General features: G+C 42.7%; 1 protein-coding gene across 1 annotated transcript in view; it reads left to right on the forward strand.

Annotated features, from left to right (window-relative positions):
* The first annotated feature begins 3,895 nt into the window (after window positions 1–3,895).
* Window positions 3,896–16,077, forward strand: part of LOC136867259 (venom allergen 5) — a 76,522-nt gene continuing 64,340 nt past the window's right edge. Inside the window, exon 1 of the mRNA XM_067144402.2 lies at window positions 3,896–4,209. The gene's annotated coding sequence lies outside the window, so the exon portion shown is untranslated. The remainder of the gene's footprint in view (window positions 4,210–16,077) is intronic.

The raw sequence follows: 16,077 nt of genomic DNA on the forward strand, positions 1-16,077 counted from the left end.
GACACATTGCTCCATTTACAAAACTTGAAAGCAGTGAGAAAAAATGTCGCACATATTTCTGAGAGCAAGGCATCGGAGACTGAAATTGCAGCCCAGACTCTCGCCTCTCTCCCCTCGACACGTCATGCGCGACTTGCTGCTGTACATCGGTTTAGGAGCGCGGACCGGGGCGGATAGGTGTGCCAGGTCTAATACTTTGGCCAGGCTTCGGTCCGTCAGATCGCCACTGCTATCAACCGTGCGTTACTCATCGTATATACTTCCTCACCTCATACTTCTGACTTAAAGATAACAGAGTGCTGGTATTTCACTTCCGTTTACTTCTACATCCTTGTAGGAAGACACTGCAGGACTGCTGTTATAGGAGTAATGTAGTTTTCTTTTTATTCGTAGTTCTTGCTAAATGAAATGCAATCTTTCAGATTAAGTGTTCTCTTTTGTTGGATGGAATCGAACCCGTGATCATGGATCGGACACCACCACTTATCTCCCGATTAAGCTAATTAACCAGTGAACGATGGGCACGACCGCTGTAAAATTCAAAATTTTTATTTAATAATAATAATAATAATAATAATAATAATAATAATAATAATAATAATAATAATAATAATAATAGAGGTAGTTTAAGGAATGATGCTCAGGTAACACAAAAGTGAAGATAATAACAACTTTATTGGTTTTCGTCCCACTAACTACTTTTACCGTTTCCGAAGACGCTGAAGTTATGAAACTTGGTCCTGCAGGAGTTATTTAACGAGCTGGTAAGTCTACTGATATGAGGCTGTCGTATTTGGCACCACTGGAATCAGCCAGTATCGAATCCGCCACCTTGGGCTTGCAAAGCCAACACCCTACCATGTGAGCCACTCCACCCGAATGTCCTTGTCTAAAACAAGCAACCTTGTAGTTTTACGTGACTGTCGATGTCGTGACCATAATCACGGGAACTCTAATGGACAGAAATGAGGTTAATATCTCATTCTCATCCTTCCTATAAGTGGTTTCCAGTTCTTTGCGTTCTTCAGTTCTAAGTGAATGCTGATGTAGTGCCAAAAAATGTAGGCTTTGGACGATTTCTCCCCAGTTATTTACAAATGTACACACCAAGGGGGAATCCACAAGAAAACAGGCTGTCAGACAGACAAAAATTATATTAACTGTACTGATATGTTCACAGAGTATTCAAAGTGTCTTATTTGAAGCAGCAGCTGCAGTACTATAGTAAATGTATTCAAAGCCAAGTAAAACAACTCCCTCTATCGGTTTATATGCAATGTCCAGCAGAACTGGTGTAATTCGAATTCGTGAATACTGTAATTCAAACTTTTCTAGCGGTCCCTAGACATTCTTCAATAACACAATGTTAAAAATTCGTGTTTAATTTGAATATCGTATTGTTTAATTCGAAGTAAAAATATCAAATTTGAATTCTCATATTTTCAAACATTTGTGTATGGATGATAGATCGCTGCCTCGGTGGTGGTGGTAGTGATTTTTGTTCTAAAAGGAAATACAGTTTGGTAGAATCGTGCTGGATCTGGAATCGGAATTGTAATTATTGCGAATCTGCAATTGGCTTTACGTCGCACCGACACAGATAGGTCTTATGGCGACGATGGGACAGTAAAGGGCTAGGAGTGGGAAGGAAGCGGCCATGGCCTTAATAAGGAACAGCTGCAGCATTTGCCTAGTGTGAAAATGGGAAACCACGAAAAACCATCTTCAGGGCTGCCGACAGTGGGGCTCGAACCCACTATATCCCGGATGCAAGCTCACAGTTGCACGCCCATAATCCCACGGCGAACTCGCCCGGTATTGCGAGTCTAAGAAATGGTTCAAGCTCTTGGCCATCTGAGGGTACGTTCCGTAATTTTCTTCTAGGTGGTCAACTCAGAGTTGCGGTAACCAGGAAAATTCTGCTCATTAGACCTAAATTCAGAACCGCGCGTGGAGTTGAAACAGCTGTCAGCAGACGAAATGAAACATTCCACTGGCCAAAAAGGCTTGGAACGTGGAATATGGGGACACTTGGTATAAAATATCCGTTATTAATTGCTGATAGATTAAAGACTTTCTTTGAAGGACAATAAAATGGAACTGAATATACATATTTCAATAAATTTGAAGAAACAAAGGAAATTAACGAAGTTATAAATAAGGGTTACAGGTCTTTCCATATGGTTATGAGGATATTTAGTGGTTCTAGTAAGGATGTAAAGGAGAGGACGTATAAATCACTGGTAAGACCCCAGTTCCAGTGTATGGGACCCTCACTAGGATTACTTGATTAGAGAACTGGGAAAGATCCCAAGGGACGCAGCACGATTTTTTCTGGGCGATTTCAGACGAAAGAGTAGTGTTACGAACATGTTCCAAACTTCGGGTTGGGAAGATTTGGGGGTAACGAGACGAGCTACTCGACTAAACGGTATTTTACGGACAGTCAGTGGAGAGATGGTGTGGAATGACATTAGTAGACGAATAAGCCTGAGACCGGGCGAGTTGGCCATGCGGTTAGTAGCGCGCAGCTGTGAGCTCGCATTCGGGAGATAGTGGGTTCGAATCAAACTGTCGGCAGCCCTGAATATGGTTTTCCGTGGTTTCCCATTTTCACACCAGGCAAATGCTGGGTCTGTACCTTAATTAAGGCCACGGCCACTTTCTTCCCATTCCTAGGCCTTTCCTGTCACATCGCCACCATAAGACCTATCTATGTCGGTGCGACGTAAAGCAAATAGCAAATAATAATAATAATAATAATAATAATAATAATAATAATAATAATAACAATAATAATAATAATAATAAGCTTGAGGGAGATTTGAGAAGTAGGAAAGATCATCATATGAAGATAAAATTGGAAATCAACAGGACAAATTGGGGCGAATATTCGTTCGATACATTTTCCAACGTCTATGAAATTATCTCAGGAAAGGCTACGTAAACAACTGATAGGGTATCTGCCACCTGGACGACAAACCTCAGTGCATATCAGCTGTAAGTGTAATGTGAAAGCAAAATATTCAGTGTTTTAAACAAGTTGTGAAGAATTAATCATGTTTGTAGTGTCATGTCATGCCGGGCTGAGTGGCTCAGACTGTTAAGGCACTGGCCTTCTGACCCCAACGTGGCAGGTTCGATCCTGGCTCAGTCCGGTGGTATTTGAAGGTGCTCAAATACGTCAGCCTGGTGTCGGTAGATTTACTGGCACGTAAAAGGACTCCCGTGGGGCTAAATTCTGGCACCTCGGCGTCTCCGAAGACCAAAAAAGTAGTTAGTGGGACGTAAAGCAAATAACATTATTATTGTAGTGTCATGGATAGTGTGTATTCTTTATTTTTGAAGTGTTTTAATGATAAAATGCTATGCACAGTTAATAATCTATTTCTGTTTCGCCATATTCTTCTGTCATTTCTACTCATAATCACTGAGTAAGTGTGGGGATCGCTCCGAGTTTATGATTCAGATACGTGATGTGTATGATATTAATTCGAATTCCTAGTTAATTATATCTTTTCTAGATCCTCCAGGTTCGAATTAACCAAGTTTTGCTGTGGCAGGCTATTTCTCAATTGGATACGATCTTAGCGGCGCGACTAGCAAGCTCGAACAATTACCTTCTGTAAATATTTGACTCTCTAAAGTGGTCCGCAAGTGTAATGACTTGAAGAGGCTATCTGATGAGTTAGTAAGTTGGAGAACCTCCGATCCCAGCTAGTAGCATCCCCACTTCGTCTAGGTCAAGAAGCTGGGTCTTCTGTTTAGCCTTGAGTTCTAAGGCTTGTTTGATTTGACACTCCCGCTGTGCCCCCTCCACAGTTTCAGTGTTGACATTCACCTTGGCACCTTACCGGCAGCAAACCAGTCTATATAATGACATCACACGTGCGAACTCGACATTTTCCAAACATCTGCATTACCACTATTTTACAGCACAATATTCTTAGACAGTTAAAGAAACCGGTTTTTAGAAAAAAAATCGCATCCGTAGAATCTCTTTTTCCTGGATAATTATTCCGCGAGGATCTACAATAAATGGTGGATGAAGGCTGCTCGAGTATTAACTCTGTCGACCTCGAGCAGAAAAGTTCTACTCCTGGCCTTCTCTTCTTCAGTAGTCGGTCCAGAGGCATCCATTCATCATCGAGTCTCGACGATATTTATAGACACTGGTATTGAGAACATCGAATTCGTTTCTGAGTCAAGGTAAGCAATTATTAGAAAATATTTCTGGCCTATTTCACTATATGTGTTGTTATGTCTGTGGTTTGGATTTTTAAACGGTCGGTGCCGCTGGCTGAGTGATTGAATAATAATGTTATTGCTTTAACGCCACACTAACTACTTTTAATGTTTTCGAAAACGCCGAGGTGCCGGAATTTTGTCCTACAGGAGTTATTTTAGGTGCTAGTAAATCTACCGGCACGGGGATGACGTATTTGAGCGCCTTCGAATACCACCGGACTAAGCCAGGATCGAACCTGCCAAGTTGGGGCCAGAAAGCCAGCGTCTTAACTGTCTGAGCCACTCAGCCCTGTGGTTGAGTGATTAACTTGCTAGTTTCTTGTACTGAGAATCGCAGGTTCAATCGCAGCCAAGCATTCTGATCCGTCCATGTACAAATTCTGGTTTCTTTGATAGGTGCTTTGAAGCGTTAAGTTAATTAACTACACTAACCCGACCTAGTAATGAAAATGGAAAGTCCAAATTGGCACCCAAATCACCTAAGTGTCGTCAACTGAGAATTTCATTTCAGTGGCTGAAATTACTATTATTAGTATTATTATTATTCACCGCTGGATACTGTGGTTCAAATCCCGGCTACTCCATGTGAGATTTGTGCTGGACAAAGTGGAGGCGGGACAGGTTTTTCTCCGGGTACTTCGGTTTTCCCTGTCATCTTTCATTCCAGTAACACTCTCCATTCTCATTTCATAGCATCTATCAGTCATTACTAAATCACTTTGGGAGTGGCGACCCCATCGTACTAATAGCCTGAATCTGATTCATTCATTACATCCCTGATCCGGTCAATGACTGGAAAACAGGTTGTAGGTTTTCATTTTCATTATGTCTGACTCGTTGGCTGAACGGTCAGCGTACTGGCCTTCGGTTCAGAGGGTCCCGAGTTCGATTCCCGTCGGGTCGGGGATTTTAATTTTCATTGGTTAATTCCAATGGCCCGGGGACTGGGTGTTTGTGCTGTCCCCAACATCCCTGCAACTCACACACCACACATAACACTATCCTCCACCACAATAACACGCAGTTATCTACACATGGCAGATGCCGCCCACCTTCGTCGGAGGGTCTGCCTTACAAGGGCTGCACTCAGCTAGAAATAGCCACACGAAATTATATTATTATTATTATTATTATTATTATTATTATTATTATTATTATTATTATGTTGCCTTTGCTGACAGGACATAGTGCTTACAGTGCACTAAGTCTTCTGGTATGGGCTAGAGCAATTTTGTTACTTTCATAGATGTGTCTCTGTCTTATTCTTGGCTTTGACAATATGAAAGTGACTGAGGTATGAGCGATGCTAGTAATGCCATTCCTTCTGCAGCCAGTCCCTGCTATGAATGTTGTGAAAATGTTGCTCATAGGGTTGGTTGGTGCATGCATTTCAGTGGGCTTGGCAGACTGATATGTAATAGCAAATTCTGGCTCGGTGAGGAAAGCAACGGGAAACTACCTCACTCCTCATTTCCCTAGTACGCCTCTTTAGTGATGCCTAGTCCATCTATGACAGCTGATGGCGGAGCTGTTGAGGATCCAACCATCCTTAGAGCTGAAGACTGTACATACATTATTATTATTATTATTATTATTATTATTATTATTATTATTATTATTATTATTATTATTATTAGGTGGCTGTGCTTGGGTGATGTTTAAAGCGGTGACTGTCGACTAATTCACTGAACTAACACAATGTCATCTGTAATGCCTGTTCCCTGAAGATCTTTTCCACCTTCGAGCACCCACTTGTTTTTTTACTTTCATTGATAGGGCTAGGTTCAGAATTTATTTGGTCAATCACTGATTACTCATTCTGAGAATTCTTCTTCTTCTTCATTTTCTACCGCCTTTCCCACACTTGTGGGGTCATGGGTGCGAACTGTGTCGCACATGGGAATTTGGCCCTGTTTACGGTCGGATGCCCTTCCTGACGCCAACACTACATATGGAGGGATGTAATCACTATTGCGTGTTTTTGTGGTGGTTGGTGGTGTAGTGTGTTGTGTTGGGACAAACACAAACACCCAGTCCCAGCCAGAAGAATTAGTCAGAGGCAATTAAAATTCCCGACCCGGCCGGTAATCGAACCCAGGACCCTCTGAACAGAAGGTCTCAACGCTGACCATTCAGCCAAATTACTCATTCTGAGAATATGTCCATACAATTTCAAACGTATTTTCCTAACTGTGTCTGAGATTTTCTCTGAGTGTTGGTACAGATCATAAGATTTCTTTACCATCCAAATTCCCCCTGTACAGCTGGTCCAAAAATTTTCCTTGAGATTGTTTTTTCTTGCTTTTCTACATCTTTAATCAACGATCTGCCCCCAATGATCAGTGTTCAGATGCATATAGTGTTTCAGGCTTGATTACAGTGTTATAATGTCTTAATTTAGCATTTAGGAATATATATATATTTATTATATCTTCTCCAAGTGAGTCTGTATGCTTTTTGTAGTTTAGAGACCCTTTCTTTGTTTGTGTCACGATTCAGTCCTGAAGGTTGGATGATTTCTCCCAGTATTTGAATTTAGACACTTGGGATATTTTTTATTTTGCCATATTGGGTTTTCATTGGTTGTCCATCTAGGTACCGAAGGGATCCTTCCATGTAGTGAGATTTCTGATATGAGATATGGAGTCCTGTTCTGGATATTTCATGGAGATTTTCAATGGATGCAATCGCTTCCTGTTTGTTATTGGATAACACTGCTAAGTCATCAGCGAAAGCCAAACACAGTAAATTAATTTTGTTTTCACGTAATCTGCCAAGGGTTATTCCTTTAAGTTATTTTTCCCAAGATCTAATCACATTTTCCAAAACAAGATTAAACAATAAAGGGGACAACCCATCTCCTTGTCGGACTCCTATTTTAACATTAAATGGGTTCTATTCCCTTAAGTACCTTGGAAGTTGTGCCTGTTAGTGTTTGCATGATCCTGTCTACTTTGAATTCTTCCAGTACACGTAAAAGTGTCGGTCTATCTATAGAATCATATACCTTTTTGAAGGCACAAATGTAATCGCCGTTTGCCTGATTTTACGAATTTGTAGAATGGTCTTGAACTTAAGAATCTGTTTTGCGCATGACCTGCCTTTCCTGAAGCCTGTCTGATATTCTCCAGTCAAATCATCTGTTTACATTTCAAGTCTCTTGAGTAGGAGTTTTGAAAGAATGTTGTGACTGCTAGAAGGGAATATCTCTGTAGTTATTTATGTCAGTTTTATCCCCTTTCTTTTGTAATGGGTGAATTATTGCACACTTCCAGTCTTCAGGAATTGTTTCACTGGTCCAGATATCTGTAAGAATTTTATAGATTTTCTAAGCAAGGTTTATGCCACCTAGTCCCCACAATTCGGCAATTATACCATCTTCCCCTGGAGCTTTGTTGTCTTTAAACCCATGTATTATTTGTTCAACTTCTTCTACAGTTGGAGGCTCTGAATCTGAATTTAGTTCTGATGTTTCAAAAGTGAGTTGGTCAGTAGGAGGTTCGCAATTTAGAAGGTCTTTGAAATTATTTGCCAAACGTTTACAGTTTCCTTCATTATTTGTTTCTAAAGTCCCATCCGGTCGTTTAAAACATAAAGTGGGTGCCGTATAACTCGTCAGTTCTTCTTTTAAAGTTCCTAGTATTGTTTTTCTTTAACTCTTGCTCGATTTCTGCCAGTCTTATCTGACCATAGTGACATTATTATTATTATTATTATTATTATTATTATTATTATTATTATTATTATTATTATTATTATTATTATTATTATTATTATTATTATTATTATCATTATTATTAATTTAGTTTTATTACCGAGCGAGTGGCTGTGCATTTTGAACCACGTAGCTATCAGGAGATAGTGGGTTCGAACCCCACTGTCGGCAGCCCTGAATATGGTCTTTCGTGGTTTCCCTTTTGCACACCATATTTTTATCACCTGCTTTACGTCACATCGACACAGATAGGTCTTATGGCGACGATGGAACAGGAAAGGGCTAGGAGTGGGAAGGAAGCGGCCGTGGCCTTAATTAAGGTACAGCCCCAGCATTTGCCTGGTGTTAAAATGAGAAACCACGAAAAACCATCTTCAGGGCTGTTAACAGTGGGGTTCGAACCCACTATCTCCCTAATATTGGATACTGGCCGCATCGAAGACGAACTAGCTGGTTTATTAACAGTGTATGGGCTTAACATTAACCTCGGTAGGCCAAAGTAGGTCTAATAACTGACAGAGGAGCACAGTTCTAGATCACAGGTAAAGTAAGGAGATTGGAGGTAGTGCACGATTTTATCTACCTCGGATCAACTCTCGGCGACACGGGAAGTTGTGAGGCAGAAATTAGAAAACGGTTCAACTTAAGGAGAGTTGTTACAAAGAAACTCTTCAGGATCTGAAAATAACAAACAAAACTAAGATACCACTTATTAAAGCTCTTGTTGTACAGTATATGGTTATGAAACACGGATTCTAAAGGCCAGAGACAAACAACTCATTGATGTGTACGAGATGTGGTGTTGGCGCACAATGCTGCGTGTTCAGTGTACTGAAAGAAGAATGAATATGTCCATCATTGATGACTCCAAACGTCTTTCTTCCTGTGTCAAGCAGAAGTTCCTTCAGTTCTTCGGGCACGTCACGAGAAGAAATGGAGAAAATCTTGAGAAATGCATCATGCAAGGGAAGGTATAAGACCACGGGGAGGGACGGTGCGGCGTGCAGACGGATTAGCCAAATTAAGAAGCTCACTGGTGTACCTCTTCCGCAGACCTTAAGAAGAGCTGAAAATCATCCAGGTTGGAGAAGCTTAGTTAATGAGGTCATGACGCTCAGTAATGGGTAAAACGACTTATGATTATGATACTTATGTAAGTAAATATAATATGATAGATAAATTTGCTGAACAATTTTATTTATTTATTTATTTATTTATTTATTTATTTATTTATTTATTTATTTATTTATTTACGCTCCACAATGTACACTCATAAAATAGTTTCCATCACACCTGTGTGTCATTTAACTGTATTGCTATCTTGTCCTACGCAGACCACAAAGACTACCCTTAAGATGTTTAACCGAATTATTTTGAACTTCGAAATTTAATTGTCTGAAACTATGACGTATTTAACAGCATTCTTTAAGAAATAAGTCAGCTCCCGGACCAAACTATCTTTACACCGATCTGTTTTCAGACCAACTTTGCTGTACGGTAGTTGAAGCTGGGTGGACATGAAGGTAGCAAAAATATTGGCTGGTACAATCAGGTGAGGACAGTGGCAGGAGGGTGTTCGGAATGAGGAGAAAAAGGCAAAGTTAGGGATGAACTCGACGTATGAAGCTGTAAGCATAAACCGGTTTCGTTGTTGGGTCATGTGAGGCGAATGGAGGAGGACAGGTTACCTAGGAGAATAATGGATTCGGTCATGGAGAGTAAGAGAAGGAGAGGGAGACCAACACGATGGTTAGGCTCAGTTTCTAATAATTTAAAGATAGACTAAGAGATATGGAACTAAACGAGGCTACAGAGCTAGTTACAAATAGAGCATTGTGAAGCGTGTAGTAAATTGTCCAGCTCCTTGCCTGAGTAGTCAACGTAATTGCCTTTGGTTCAGAGGGCCCCGGCTTCGAATCCCGGCCAGGAGGAAGATTTTAACTGTGTATTGTTAATTCCTACGGCTTGAGCTGGGCGTTTGTGCTTGTCTCAACACATTTCTTTTCAGATTTACACAATACATCAACTACTAACCAACACAGAAACACGCAAGAGTGAATACATCCATCCGTATAGAGTTGGTGTCAGGCAGAGCATCCGCCCGTAAAACTGCTCCAGTTCACATGTGCGATAGAGTTCGCACCCTCCACCTCACCAGTGTGTGGAGAAAAGCGGTAGACCTATAATAAGAAGAAACAAAGTTTTATTTGAACAATCGTCTGTTTCGTATTTATATCGCATTTTATTATAAATTTCTATCCTGATAAGTTGAAAAAAGCACTGAGCCCAGGATCGTCCCTAAATCACTAATAAAGAAAGAAATATAAGCTGAAAAAAGAAAATAGGATAATTCGTCGTTGTTCGGGGAAAAGGTCTTATCTCACAATGTTCTTCCTATCCATTGTTTTCCTCAAGACTGGCCACGCCTCTCAGCTACATATCAGAACAATTTTCGTTGTGTTCATTTTACTGTCCGCCTCTATGGTGTAGTGGTTAGTGTGATTAGCTGCCACCCCCGAAGACCCGGGTTCGATTCGCGGCTCGGGCTGGAACGGGGTCCACACAGCCTCGGGAGGTCAACTGAGGTCCAGCCATCCTGGAAGTGGTTTTCTGTGGTTTCTCACTTCTCCTCCAGGCAAATGCCGGGATGGTACCTAACTGAAGGCCACGGCCGCTTCCTTCCCTCTTCCTTGTCTATCCCTTCCAATCTTCCCATCCCCCGGCAAGGCCTCTGTTCAGCATAGCAGGTGAGGCAGCCTGGGCAAGGTACTGGTCATCCTCTCCAGTTGTAACCCCCGACCCAGAGTCTGAAGCTCCAGGTGGGATCCCTCGCTGAGTCCGAGGGAAAAACCGACCCTGGAGGGTAAACAGATAAATAAGAAGAAGAAGAAGAAGAAGAAGAAGTTCATTTTCCTATGCTTACATGTAACGGAAAATGAACCTTACCGTATCGCACTCTACGAATGTATAGTATGTTTGCTTGACGTATTTACACACTCCTACAGTATAATGTACTTAAGGTTCATTTTCCTTTACACGTTAGCATACGAGAATGAACACAACGAAAAATTTTCTGAAGAACTGCATACCCATGTGTGGCTGGGAGGCGTGACTAGTCCTGAGGAAAATAATGGGTAGGAAGAACATTGTGAGATATGACCTTTTGCCCGAACAGCGACGAATTAAAAACAGCACTCCATAAACTATTGTCTTCAAATCTCTCAGTGCAGAGGCTAAGATTGCTCTCACTCTGTGATGACGGGTGTTCCTTAGCAATTTTTCTTTGCGGCAGTACCCTAGCATATGACCAAGAGTTTCATTCTCGCCGCAGTCTGGATGACGGCAGCGGATTGTGTCAGGACATCTACCAGGAACTACTCGAACCGCCGGGATGTTGCACGACATTCTGAGAGCGTTTTCCCGTTCGGAGTTTGGTAGTCCTTTCATGTTAATTATCCAGAAATTCGTTTTAGGGTGATCGGCATAAACGTCACCGCTTTTCCCTCTTAAAGAATGTAGTGTCCAAGTGCGGAAGCTTTGTTCTCGTGGTAGTTTACGAATTCATCAATATCTAACTTCTCCAATAGGGACTTATTGTCCGCCCGTAAGTCTCTGATAGCGTGAAGGTGTTCGGCTCTGACATGAAGAAGATGGCTGCAGATATTGAAGTTTTTGATAGGAGCCTCCCATTTGGCTCGCGTGAGACCTAAGCCTCGGAAATGTTTTGGAGCATGGATCATTCCATCTGGACAATGCTGCTCATACTGAATTCTTATTTTGCTATCAGGGCTATGCCATCAGCAAAATCTAAACAAGACAGCTTTTGTAATCTGTCGAATACTGAAAAACCGTGAATACTAGAAACATCACGCTCATAAATCTCCTTTGACATACACTGACTGACAGAGCAAATGCAACACCAAGAAGGAGTGGTCAGAACTTTATGCCAATTGCAGGGTAGACTGACGTCACTGAGGTATGCTCATGATGTGAAATGCGCCGCTGTGCTGCGCACGTAGCGAACGATAAATGGGACACGGCGTTGGCGAATGGCCCACTTCGTACCGTGATTTCTCAGCCGACAGTCATTGTAGAACGTGTTGTCGTGTGCCACAGGACACGTGTATAGCTAAGAATGCCAGGCCGCCGTCAACGGAGGCATTTCCAGCAGACAGACGACTTTACGAGGGGTATGGTGATCGGGCTGAGAAGGGCAGGTTGGTCGCTTCGTCAAATCGCAGCCGATACCCATAGGGATGTGTCCACGGTGCAGCGCCTGTGGCGAAGATGGTTGGCGCAGGGACATGTGGCACGTGCGAGGGGTCCAGGCGCAGCCCGAGTGACGTCAGCACGCGAGGATCGGCGCATCCGCCGCCAAGCGGTGGCAGCCCTGCACGCCACGTCAACCGCCATTCTTCAGCATGTGCAAGACACCCTGGCTGTTCCAATATCGACCAGAACAATTTCCCGTCGATTGGTTGAAGGAGGCCTGCACTCCCGGCGTCCGCTCAGAAGACTACCATTGACTCCACAGCATAGACGTGCACGCCTGGCATGGTGCCGGGCTAGAGCGACTTGGATGAGGGAATGGCGGAACGTCGTGTTCCCCGATGAGTCACGCTTCTGTTCTGTCAGTGATAGTCACCGCAGACGAGTGTGGCGTCGGCGTGGAGAAAGGTCAAATCCGGCAGTAACTGTGGAGCGCCCTACCGCTAGACAACGCGGCATCATGGTTTGGGGCGCTATTGCGTATGATTCCACGTCACCTCTAGTGCGTATTCAAGGCACGTTAAATGCCCACCGCTACGTGCAGCATGTGCTGCGGCCGGTGGCACTCCCATACCTTCAGGGGCTGCCCAATGCTCTGTTTCAGCAGGATAATGCCCGCCCACACACTGCTCGCATCTCCCAACAGGCTCTACGAGGTGTACAGATGCTTCCGTGGCCAGCGTACTCTCCGGATCTCTCACCAATCGAACACGTGTGGGATCTCATTGGACGCCGTTTGCAAACTCTGCCCCAGGCTCGTACGGACGACCAAATGTGGCAAATGGTTGACAGAGAATGGAGAACCATCCCTCAGGACACCATCCGCACTCTTATTGACTCTGTACCTCGACGTGTTTCTGCGTGCATCGCCGCTCGCGGTGGTCCTACATCCTACTGAGTCGATGCCGTGCGCATTGTGTAACCTGCATATCGGTTTGAAATAAACATCAATTATTCGTCCGTGCCGTCTCTGTTTTTTCCCCAACTTTCATCCCTTTCGAACCACTCCTTCTTGGTGTTGCATTTGCTCTGTCAGTCAGTGTATTATCAATAGCCAGATTAAACAAACGAGGGGATATAGGACTGCTATGAATAATTCCTCTTTCTAGCTGGATGATTTTTTACTTATTGAGACTTACTTCGATTTGAAATCGGTTCTCGACTAATAGATTTACGACTAAAGTCCTTAAATTTTCAGCATTTCGCAAGAAGCTAGAGATCGGCGTATATGATCGTAGCCGATAGAATAAAAGGCTTTAGTGATATCTAGAAAAGCAACGCAGCAGCTCATTTTCATAGACTTAGCTTTTTGAGACAGCCATTGATCAAAGATGTATTCATGTGGATACCGGGAGATGGAACAAATCCTTTTTGACGGGATGAAATGTAATGTAATTACAATGCTTCTTGTCTAGAACACACTCTGTGATTTTTCGTATAACAGAGACATTCGCTATAGGTCTCCAACTTGAAGTTATTTGGGTTCCCACCTTTGTAAATCAGAATTGTTCTTCCGATCTTATAAACATCTGGCACAATTCCGAATCGAATCGTGACAGTCCCTAGCAATGCGATACATTTTCTTGCCTTTAGATGTTTCAAGACTCGAACCGACACTTTATTCGGACCGGGTGCGGTGTCGAGACGAATAATAGAAAGAGCTTCGTTCACTTCGGATAGTTCCTTTATATTTGGAGTATTTGGATTAAAATTACTCGCTACCAAACGTGTCTCATTCCCTTTTCTCAATTTCGTGTATTTGTGCAGGGCAATTAGGATTCAACCCACTTTTCAGAACATTCCTAACTACTCTTTTCCTGTGATTATACTAGTTATGCTGTGCTACATCATAAGCGTATTTTTCTTTTATTTTTCTTTTGTTTCTCTGTCTTAAATCTTCGACCGGGTTTGGAGCTCTGTGAATAGGTAAATCCCTGATTTTTTGCCCCTTTTCTACGTATATTATAGCATGTTACAGTCGGATGTTGTACACCTGGCAGTGTGTTCTACGAAGAGAGGAAAAAACAGGGAGCATCAGATACAATATAGATAATTTCGTGCGATGTTTCTGCGGTTAAAACCTTCTTAATCTTATCTTCCCACAATTTCATTAAATTCTCAGGGTTGCCTGTATATGGTGTATGAGTGGACATTTGCATTTGTTTGTGCGTCTGGTTCTGAAATGTTGTCAAGAGCGATTGCATGCTACGGTGCTGCCTGCCTGTGTGCTTCAGGATGAGCTTTACTAATATATATTTTAACGGATTTATAGGACTTCCCACAGAAATTGCATATTTATTTTCCATCTGAAGAATTTACTTTATCATATTGGAATTATTATTCATTCTGAAAATGAATTACTGTTCGCTAAAATGTAGTAAACCGAGCTCGATAGCTGCAGTCGCTTAAGTGCGGCCAGTATCCAATATTCGGGAGATAGTAGGTTCGAACCCCACTGTCGGCAGCCCTGTAAATGGTTTTCCGTGGTTTCCCATTTTCACACCAGGCAAATGCTGGGGCTGTACCTTAATTAAGACCACGGCCGCTTCCTTCCCACTCCTAGCACTTTCCTGTTCCATCGTCGCCATAAGACCTATCTGTGTCGGTGCGACGTAAAGCAACTAGCAACAAAAAAAAGTAGTAAAATAGATCGGTTGCACCGTTTAATAACTCTGTATTGTATAACCTATGCGCTGGTCCCGTGGTGTAGGGGTAGCGTGCTCGATTCCCGGCTAGGTCAGGGATTTTTATCTGGATCTGAGGGCTGGTTCGAAGTCCACTCAGCCTGCGTGATTAGAATTGAGGAGCTATCCGACGGTGAGGTGGCGGCTCCGGTCTAGAAAATCAAGAATAACGATCGAGAGGATTCGTCGTGCTGACCACACGACACCTCGTAATCTGCAGAGATTCGGGCTCAGAATCGGTCGCTTGGTAGCCCAAGGCCCTTCAGGGCTGTAGTGCCATGGGGTTAAGTTCGGTTAGGTATAATCTATACATTAAGGCAATGCAAGTCAAGTTATATGTAGCACCATAAAGAAAGATGTTTATCAAAATACACAGGAGGTCTTATAACATATCTTATATGTCACCTATAGTTTTATAAAAGAATAATGAAAGAATGTATACGGTTACGACTAAAAACAATACAAGGAACTTTCATGCGTTGAATGGATATAATAAACACATGACATATATCTAATAATAATGTTATTTGCTTTACGCCCCACTAACTACTTTTACGGTCTTCGGAGATGCCGAGGTGCCGGAATTTAGTCCCGCAGGAGTTCTTTTACGTGCCAGTAAATCTATCGACACGAGGCTGTCGTATTTGAGCACCTTCAAATACCACCGGACTGAGCCAGGATCGAACCTGCCAAGTTGGGGTTAGAAGGCCAGCGTCTTAACCGTCTGAGCCACTCAGCCCGGCGGACATATACCTAAAAGAGCTGCTGCTAATCAGTAGTAGTTGTTGTGGGTACCAATCAGGTGGCGTTAACTTCCTGTGCGATATTTCTGTTTGGCAGTAGGCAAATACTCAATGCACAAACAACGTCAAACAATGGAAAAGAGGCAAGGGGACTGCCCTCTTAGCCACAAAATTATGCAAATAACTAAGAATTTTCGCAACGAAAGCTTGTGAATGGCAGATAACATCATAATAATAATGTTATTTGTTTTACGTCCCACTAAATACTTTTTAAGGTCTTCGGAGACGCCGAGGTGCCGGAATTTAGTCCCGCAGGATTTCCTTTACGTGCCAGTAAATCTACCGACACGGGGCTGTCGTATTTGAGCACCTTCAAATACCACCGGACTGAGCCAGGATCGAACCTGCCAAGTTGGGG

The sequence above is a fragment of the Anabrus simplex genome, chromosome 3 (genome assembly GCF_040414725.1).
Source record: "Anabrus simplex isolate iqAnaSimp1 chromosome 3, ASM4041472v1, whole genome shotgun sequence".
NCBI lineage: Eukaryota > Metazoa > Arthropoda > Insecta > Orthoptera > Tettigoniidae > Anabrus > Anabrus simplex.